At 41.3% G+C, this 10447-nt stretch overlaps 1 long non-coding RNA gene across 1 annotated transcript; it reads right to left on the reverse strand.

Moving 5' to 3' along the window:
* Positions 1-3553: 3553 nt before the first annotated feature.
* Positions 3554-6628, reverse strand: LOC138981262 (uncharacterized). Its single transcript, XR_011460601.1, has 2 exons — positions 6015-6628; positions 3554-4051 (listed from the first exon to the last, which is right to left on the reverse strand). It is a non-coding gene; the product is annotated as an uncharacterized lncRNA (long non-coding RNA).
* Between the last annotated feature and the right edge of the window lie 3819 nt (positions 6629-10447).

Below are 10447 nucleotides of genomic sequence, written 5' to 3' on the forward strand. Positions count from 1 at the left end.
AATTCTCACCGGTCACCCGTACTGGTAATCTACATGACATCCTGCGTAATCATCGGGCGTTGTCATTTATTGGTCATCAGGCATAGTCATCCGCTACCATTTCGGCAATTGAAAAAAAGAATCGATGGTGGCTGCCCTCAAACTGGAAACTCACTGCATGACCATGTCATCTTGTGTGGTAAACCAGCGTGGTCATCCCGCCTGGTCATCTGGAGTGGTAAACTACACATCATCCTGTGTGGTCATCGGCGAGGTAAAGTGCATACTAACCAGTATCCCTGGTTCGTCGCCATGACCTTTACGTTATGAGATAGAGGTCTTTTGTATATGAGACATGGGACATCAGATTTAGCCTCTTGACATGACGCCTAATACACCTCCTCGGGACGTCACTAACTGACACAACACTGACTGTGTATATGGTGTCAAAAGGGATTTCATATGCCGAATCGCTTGGCGCTGTGACACCTTACAAGGCCTTTCGTCTGATGTATACATTCCTCACCTGACTAGATCTTCTTAAAAAAACGAGCACAAGATAACTTTAAGTTATTCTGGGTATCACAGCCACTTTTCCAGGATTAAGTTGTTATCTGCTTGCTCACCGACCAAGTCACTCATTGATTCTGGAACCCGCCAGGATGGTAGGGTCACTTCAACGACGAGCGCTTCATAAGCTGTCTCCACCTTTGGCGGCTGTGAGCAATTTTTGGGAAGTTGCAAAACATTTCCCAATCCACTCTGTAATGATATCTGTCCCTCTGTTCATTTGTCTTCTCTATCTTCTCTTTCCGCGCACCATACCCTGTAAGATGGTCTTGGAGAGCCTACCTGTTCTTGTTACATGGCCATACAATCTCAGCTTCGTCTTCTTGACAGTGATCTTTGTAGTGATACACGTCCGAAGTGATGGTTTTGCAGACATTAAAATATATGACCTTGAAATTGTTTGACCTTGAAAACGTGTGACCTTCAGTGTTGGTGAACGTTTTTATTCATGGCAAGTTTTAAGAAGATGAACACATTTCATCATTAATCTTCAAAAATAGTATAATCCTTTATCATTTGAATAAACATTTGACATTTATATGACCTTGAAATGCGATGAAGGTCAAGCAAAGTGCAACAGTAATCAAAGCCCACAACACATATAAGCTTAAACCATTAGCTGTAACTGAAAAAAATATATTGCTAAAACCAACTATATCATCCTGCTCCGTTGACCAGTTTTAACGGTCCCTCAACAGACCAGCCATTCGGGTTATAGTGTCTGCTAATCATGTAACTGTTGTTATGCATATTAACTCCCGTTTTATCTCCCGGAAAACATAAATAAATACAGTTCTGCTAGTTTATAGCATGCAGTTTCGACTATTTTGCAGTCTGGAATCCATCTTGTCCGCCATCTTGAATAGATCAAAATGCCCAAGGATGACAGAGTGTCATCCGTCGGATCTGTAATCTACAGACATCACAGAGTTCAAAACAGTCAACACATTCTCCGAGGTATTTTTTGAGGGGTTAAGGTCAAAATCGGGAAATGACGACCTGACTAATTTGGCCAAGTTGGAGTATGGTCTGAATCCACGTAGAAGCTTGGATAGATCTGTGGTGGTTTACACAATGGTATACATGGTAAAAAAAGATCCGACCTAGATGGCCCCGGGACCTCCAAGTATAATATTAGCCAGATCTAGATCAGGACGTGTACGGGAACGTGTACGGGTAACGTCATCAAATCTAGTTTTTATGTCACGCGTTTGCCAAGATCTGCAGTCTTGGTGGGAGCAAAACAACGTATGCATTTGGAACATTGGAAAAAAAAAGTGAGTCACGGGTGACGCAATATCTACACGTACACGTACACGTACAGGTCTTTGCTATACGTTCGACCATCTTGAACACTGTCATGTGTAGGGGATCCCAGGACACCCTCATGTGCATTTTAGAGGGTAAAAAACCCGGGAGGACTTTGGGTAGCTCTGTGAGACCTTCACAAACGTGTTCTTTGTCATATTGGTTTGATCGACTCCATACCTTTGGGTCAGTAGAGATCCGGCAGGATATTTCCTCGGATTTGAAATACAGCCAAGGTTTTCGTTCTTAACGGAAACGAGCAGCCGTCGGTACGCAAGATATAACAAATTAAGTGTGTCCCAGGACCCGTTCTTTTTAAAGGTCCAGACCATGCTGTTTTAGCGTCAAAAACGCTTCGAATCGTGTTCCTGCGCGACCGAACACTTCCCGATGTTTGCAGTTAGTTAGAAAACCACTTTCTTACCGTCTTCAACAATGTTTGGTTTACTTCGGAATCTTCTAAGGCCGTAATCCGACGAATTTCGTGACCGAAGCGACGGATTTCTTCTCCAAAACGACCCGCCATTGTGCCGCGTGATCTTCGCGAGACTGGCTTATGAATAAATTATCCGTGACGTCACACTGTGTGAAGATGGTTGTTTACCAACATGGCAACAAGCGTAACTGCAGACGAAATTGAACCGTACATGTTCGAACTACCAGTTTCTCTCCTCGAATCAAGCATGAAAGATGAGGAGCGGAGGCCACTTCCAGCAGTAGTGAAAAGACAGTGACGATGAAAATTGCGACTCTGTTTGTCTCAGCGATCAAAGGTAAACACGCCCGCTCTCTGTGCTGAACTTATCGTCTGCTTTCGAGTCTGTGCTATTTTTTTCACTCTCGCCTTGTCAACGCACTCGCGAATAAGTGGGATATTGTTTAAGTGTTCATGCATTGCATGCACGAGTAAAAGAACAACAGCTCATCGCAGTTTTAACTGTTCTTGATTATTTCAGAGACTGGTGTCAGAGTGGCCACTGTACCTGTTGTATTGTGTGGGAGGGGCAGATTTGAGAGAGAGGAAGCTAGCCTGAGGTACATTGTAGAATGAAAACTTGCAGGGGAGCAAGAATGCATCACCAGCCACGAAGGTGTACATACAACTTTTTTTGAGGTGCCTATATTTGTTTGATTGTTAAATGTATGTATTTGTTGTTGTTTTTAAAGGCTATCAAGAAAACTGTTGTCATTTAAATTTGTAACACTCAGGCACATATAGTTTCACACACACACAAGATTAACTCACTTGCATGCCCACAGAAGAAGTTTGCTCTTCACATTGTTCTGTTGTTGTTGTTTTTATAATGTAATCATTGTAACATCAACACTCAGTAATAACCAATATTACAACACAATCACTTTTTCATCAGAACTCACTCACATACTACATGTATTAAACCCTGGTTTATGGACACTTGCATTTGTACTTTGCATGGGAAAGCAGCCTGAATTTCAGATGAACTTTAATAAAAGAAGATTTATATGTATGTTGCTCTAGATGCATGTTTTAATAAATAATAATGACATTCAGGAAAGTAAAAGGACTGTTGAAGTTTGCTGTTGTAAAATGTCTGATGATTAGGGTTCTGTTGCACATTTAGTGAATTGACTGTACCAATTGCTGTTATTATTTACACCCAATCAGTGCATCCACATGATATTATGTAGCTTAAATTAAAGAACATGTTTTGATGTGTTCAGAACATACCGACAAGTTGCACACTCACTGACTTTCCGAAAGAACAGGAAAGTTCTTCCTGCCTGTCTGGTCACTGCCATCAGAGACCTCTTTCTGTCACAGAGCTACACAGGCTTCAAATATATGTAAGATAAATAAAAGGTACATTACAACTCTCAACTGCGGGGTGTGTGTGTGTGGGGGGGGGATGTGCATAACCATTGCATACTTAAACTGCAAACAGAAATGTGGAGCTTGCATAACAATTCTTGCTTTGGCAGATTTGGAGATAGGCAGCCTCAGTCTATATAGTTGGTCACCAGTTGGGGCGTCCTGCTTGGTGACAACTTGAGCTTTGTCAACTGGTCTAGCTGTAGCAGTCAAAGTCTGGGCACTGTTGCATTGTAGTCTTGCTGTGTATGCAGAGCTTTGTTGTAGCTGCCATAGGCCAGTGTTGCCATAGACCAGTGTTAGGATCACCACCCCCTCAAACAGCTCCTTCAGTTAACCTGATGCCTGTTTTAGACAGAAAAAAAAGTTACCACAATCAGCAGAACTTTCACTGGAGAATGGGCATAATTCTTTCATACTTTCTTTCTCATAGCTTTTTTTGGTTTTTATAATCTCTTCATTACACTAAATAACATCCATCTTAAGACCTATTTTGAGCCTGAATTTAAGTTGACTAGTAATGATATTAATCATAATGTATTTATTTTTATAATGTACAAACTAGAGTATGTATGTGGATATGTGTGTGATGGTGCTGGTATGGATATGCGTGGTTTGGGTTATGTGTGTACTGATGTGTACATTTTATGTGTTTTGTATGTTTTGCGAGTGCGATTTTATGTGATGTTATTCTGTACACCAGCCAAAACAAAATGTCTGGTATATTAGATAATAAACGCACCTTTAAATTTATTAGCGACTACACCCCGTCACCCTGCAGTCCCCCTCCCCCCCATTACACCCTACACTTTTAACATTGTATAAAAAATCATGTCCCAATATAGGTCCCTAGTTACCTGGGAGGACGTTAAGCTCCATAATCAACATCAACAACGTATTGAATTGAATTGAAAAGCTGGGGTTAGGAGGTCTAACTTCTTGAATTAAAGTGGTTTTTTTCTCAGGTGCATGTAGTTTTTTATTTGCTTGAAATCATGGTGTATTCTGGTTGTAAGAGAAGAGTCAATTTCCTTGTAAGCCTGCAAAATTAAGATTTGTCATTTTTGAAGTACATTTTTGTAAGAGTCCAAAATAGTCCAGGATAAGGAGGAAAAACATAGGGTGGGTCAGGAAATCTGAAACATTGCATAGTTTTGTTTTGCCTATGTAGACACAAAAAGTACTGAGTACTTCCCCCCCCCCCCCCCCCCCCCAAGAGAGCATAGCTGTTTTAATTATTTTAATGCCACTGTTAGCAAGAGGAGTACTACAGACAGCAATCAAACAGTGGATTTTTTCTGTAGACATTGTTATTTCTGTTTAGGTGTTTCAGTAGTTTTCTATGCGGATAAATCATGCTGCATGATCACTAGAAACAATCCAGCTCTGTAGCATGCAAGTTTTTTAAAGGTTTTTTTCCCATGTTACTCTGAGAGAAAAAAAACAACCCACAGAGATAAAGTTGAACTGGCAGTTTGACTGAAGCAGTGGTAATAACACAGAGTGCTCTTCCTACAATCAATTTTTTTTATGTGGATGATGATGTCCATACATGTACAGTTTGGTTGTATTATTTTGCTAGACTATTTGTTTCTGTTAGATATATCTGCTCACATGATTGTTGTTCATAATTTGACATTACATTTACTGCTGATCAAAATGTATTGTTGGAATAGGTCTGCTTAATATTCTGACTGCAGTTTTGTAATAAAATCAAATAACACAGATGTTTTAAGTATCAAAGTGCTTTTCACACACACACACACACACACACACACACACACACACACACACACACACACACACACACACACACACACACACACACACACACTCACACACTATGAGTATGACTGCAAACATGAATTTGTACTTGTATTAATTATAATTACTGTATTACAGAACCTGATCTTAAAAAAAGGACAACAGCAAATTATTCATGCAAGCTTGCTGTATTAACGATTTCTTTATCCATTTAATACAACACTGAATTAAAAGATAACAACTATAACAACGTGTGTGTGTTTGTGTGAATGTCTATGTGTATATGGACGGACACTGATTAAACCTGAGACTCATCGATTACCCAGGTGAGTGTAAAAGAGGGAGAGAGAGAGGGAACTTTAAGGTGGGTGCATGGGGACGGGCATGTAGTAACAGATATATGTTTTAATCTGTAATCTTAACACATGTGCTTAAAATTAGGAACAGATGCCATTCCACTACAAATACTGTCAGTCTGACAAAAACGCCCAGTGACACTGAACCCCTATCCCTTACAGAACACATTCAGTATACATGTACTCACTTCCTTTCGTCTGCGTTTAGTGAAAGCAGATCGTTCTGATGACACTGATTGGTATCCGGTTTCTGACCTCCTGTGAGTGGTCAACAATTGTCGGAACTGGAACTGCGTTAGGCAACAGCTGTTTTGTGTGTGCCAGGTTTTCTTGCCGGCTTAACTGCGTTCGCATTGGAAGAAAGTGTCGCGAAACACAGCACATCGTGTTGGCCGTTTCCAGTTAATCAGTCTTGCTGCAGAAGTTGTAAGCCCATCGGAAAAAGGTGACAACTGATGCCTGAACCCTTTTTCTATACTTCATAGCTATCAGCAGCCGTGCGCATTCCTTCGGCGTGCTGTTGATGCTCGATTTAGGCAAACGCCCACTTGAGCGTAAGCTGTAACTTTCGGTTTCCAAACACAAAGTGACGTCACAGCCGGTTCTCGTCTACTGGCGGCCATTTCGAAGTCTCGTTTAGCAGACGAATTTGGCGGAACGTTTTTAATTAAATCACAATGATTAAGCTACGAATCGGTGAATTTCTTTACATTTTTGGAATCTTTAGGTGCATTTCTCTAACCTTCAGTCATCGGTTAGTGGTTCTAATAACCTTTAAAACAGCGTGGTCTGGTCCTTTAAGTCTAGTGCGTCACGGGACCCCCTTTGAGAATTTCTCGTACATTTGTGTTGGCTTCTAGTGCGTAAAGGACGCATGGAGGCACAGTTTGGGGAGCGCTGCTTAAAATGTCAACCTGGAGAAAAGTTTAGCCGTGAAAATTGCTTAAAGCCCCGGTATGTCTCAAATGGTTTACAACACGATTTAAATCTTCCAATGAAAACAGCAGTTCTAACCTTATGGAACACACTTGCAATAGCATTTACTACAATTAAATGAAACAGTTCGTTTGCATTGCTATTTAGCTCGCGTAAACCACACACCAGATTTCGTGGTTTATCCAACCCCTGAGCCATCGTGAACCCATGTGATCCACTTTCCTTTTTTTCACAATTTAGTCGTCAGCTTGTGATTACAAAGCGACTGGCTGTATCTGCAATAGCACGTTATTGTGTACCTCTGATTCTAAAACGCAACAAACGGCTGCGAGTCACACGAACTCGTCGGCGGAGGCTGGCTTCAAAGAAATCGAGCGCTATGCAGAAACATCGTCTGCTTTGAGACACGACCTTTCGTGACCCTGCTTCCGGCCTATCTTTTTTAAAACTTTCAAAACTTCGAAAATTGTATTGATCTTGTCTTGATGAGAAAAGAAATCTTGTATGATTTAAGAATGTTTGTGTTACAAGCTGTCAATTTATTATTTAAATTTAAAAGTTAGTTCTAGCGCCAAAACGAGGCGCCTGAATGTAGAACAGACGGTCCACGAAAATAAATTCTTTGAAAATGTCTCACTCTCGACGAAAAGCAGCCAGGATGTTCCAGTTCGGTGAGCGTTCAAATGGAAGGGTGTTTGTACTGTGTGTAAAAGCTTGACAGTATATGTGATGGTTTACGGGAGGCTTACTGTGCCTTTAACGTAGGCTACTGTTGCATATTTCTACACGAGACACGATGCCCAATGTTCTCCAACAAGTGGCTCGCTTTCGTTGATAGGGAAAGTGTGCCAGTCTGCGTGGAATGTCAGCGTTACCATCATTTCCCTTTAACAGTGCGTCACCTTTTGTCATTTGGCGTGTTGCATGTGTTGTGCGCACAACACGTCATTAAACCACAGCGACCGAGTGATGGCCTTGTCATAATAGCACGCATTGTGGAATGTGACACAGTGAAAGATTGTACATGCACCTTTATTCTGACTTATGGCCTGTGCCGCCTCAAGTGTCTATGTCGTCTGGCATACCATAAGGGGTGTTGATCTTCGTTATTAAGAGGAGACATCTTCGGTTGATGAGATGAGTGTGTGCTGACGCGTAATCAAAAGCAAGGTGCACGCGCAACATTGCTGCGTGCAAGCAAAGTCAGACACAGTAGATCAGTGCTTTGTGCATTTCAGATGCTAAGCGTTCTCGTTGCTTGCACGACGCTGCCTCGCAGTTTGGTCCGGCGCTCGCCATTTCATGTTTGGTACACTGTGAGTACATCGCATCCTCGTCTGTTTTGTCTACTTGTTTTTTGCTGCGTGATGTTATCATATTGTGTGGGGTTGTTGTTGTTGTTGTTGTTGTTGTTGTTATTGTTGATGATGTTGATGTTGTTGTTGTTGTTGTTGTTGGTTTTTGTTAGTGTGAGCGAATCATGAGCTTCTTTGTTTTTTTGCAACTAATTACTAAAGCTGCATGATAGTATGGTGTGCTCTTCTTCGTCTTTATCTGATTTTTTAATTAAGGTACAAGTACAGTATAGGGTTGCATGCACCATGCCCAGTCCTTTTTCTGATTAATTTGCGGCCTGAGACAAAATACGTATAAATTGGCGCGCTTATGTGTATCTTTCTTTCTTTATTTGGTGTTTAACGTCGTTTTCAACCACGAAGGTTATATCGCGACGAGGGAAAGGGGGGAGATGGGATAGGGGAAAGGGGGGAGATGGGATAGAGCCACTTGTTAAGTGTTTCTTGTTCACAAAAGCACTAATCAAAAAATTGCTCCAGGGGCTTGCAACGTAGTACAATATATGACCTTACTGGGAGAATGCAAGTTTCCAGTACAAAGGACTAAACATTTCTTACATACTGCTTGACTAAAATCTTTACAAACATTGACTATATTCTATACAAGAACCACTCAACAAGGGTAAAAAGTGAAGAATTTTATGGGTGAGAAAAGGAAAGTAAAAGGACTTTGGGGAGGCAGAAATAGAGAAGAAACAAGAAAAATATCCTAATTAGGTTCACGGCATCGAGAGTGATGCGACCTTCTCTCAGAAGTTAGTAGAGAAGGCTCCCCCATCCACCACCCGGGGGACGCGCCTCTACGCCAATTAGGGGGCGCGAGGATCTTATGTGTATCGTGTATTGTGTGCATCGCTCAACTGACGAACACAATTGAGTCATTTGCAAAACGTTCATAGGGATGGCGTTAACGATACACATTTGGTATTATATAGTTTTAATTGTCGAAATACTAGAAGTGAGATAGTCAACTGGTCAGGTTTTGTGTGTGCATTGGACAGCTTTGCTCCTGCTGGTATAAGTTCACACTACTTAGTGCTGTGGTATGCTTTGCTAGATTTGACATCGTAAGTGATTGGACCGTCAGGACGGTTTTGAATGAAGGTAGCAACAGCACAGGTAATTTTTGACCGGTTTCCAACCTGGATTTGGTAGGGGGGGGGGGGGATAGCTCAGCTGGAGGGGGGTAGCTCAGCTGGGGGAGCGCTGGAATTGTGATCCTCGGGTGACAGATTCGAATCCCGGCCGGGCCGGTAAGGGTCAGCTTCATGTGCAGATTCACAGATGCCCATGCCCCACCCCGTGTCACAGTCACCGCCGTGACATGTAAAAGACCTCGACCATTCTGCCGTTCGTGCAGGTGGCTGATTACACCTAAAACACGCACACACCTGGGTAGCGCGGCTATAGTTGCTGTTAGCTTTCCACTGGGAGAAAGCGATCAGAATTTCCCAGCACTGATAACAAAGTAGGGACAATGAAAATGCAATGAGAATAAAACGGTTTGTGCAATCTCTGCTTTCATTCGACATCGGCCATCAATCCCATTAAAACTTTCTGTGCCAGAATGTATGCAACTTCATATAAGCGTATAATCCACTCACTGTCATTCGATTTGTTGAATTTTATTCAGTTATCATTGATACTGATTGATATAATCTAATCGCATATGATTTGATTAAGCAAATGGAAGAAACGTTGCATTGTGCAATATGCATGCCTGTGTTAAATAAAAGCAAGTCGCGTAAGGCGAAATTACTACATTTAGTCAAGCTGTGGAACTCACAGAATGAAACTGAACGTAGTCCGCCGCTAGTGCAAAAGGCAGTGAAAGTGACGAGCCTGTTTGGCGCGGCAGCGGTTGCGCTGTGCTTCATAGCACGCTTTACATCCAAACATATCATATCTATATGTTTTTGGAATCAGGAACCGACAAGGAATCAGATGAAATAGTTTTTAAATCGAGTTCGAAAATTTAATTTTGATCATAATTTTTATATTTTTAATTTTCAGAGATTGTTTTTAATCCAAATATAACATATGTATATGATTTTGGAATCAGAAAATGACGAAGAATAAGATGAAATTGTTTTTTGATCGTTTAATAAAAAAATAATTTTAATTACAAGTTTCCGATTTTTAATGACCAAACTCACTCATTAGTTTTTAAGTCACCAAGCTGAAATGCAATACCAAACCCCGGCCTTCGTCGAAAATTGCTTGGCCAAAATTTCAATCAATTTAATTGAAAAATGAGGGTGTGACAGTGCCGCCTCAACTTTTACAAAAAGCCGGATATGACGTCATCAAAGGTATTTATCGAAAAAAAG

This window comes from Littorina saxatilis, linkage group LG12 (genome assembly GCF_037325665.1).
Source record: "Littorina saxatilis isolate snail1 linkage group LG12, US_GU_Lsax_2.0, whole genome shotgun sequence".
Lineage (NCBI taxonomy): Eukaryota > Metazoa > Mollusca > Gastropoda > Littorinimorpha > Littorinidae > Littorina > Littorina saxatilis.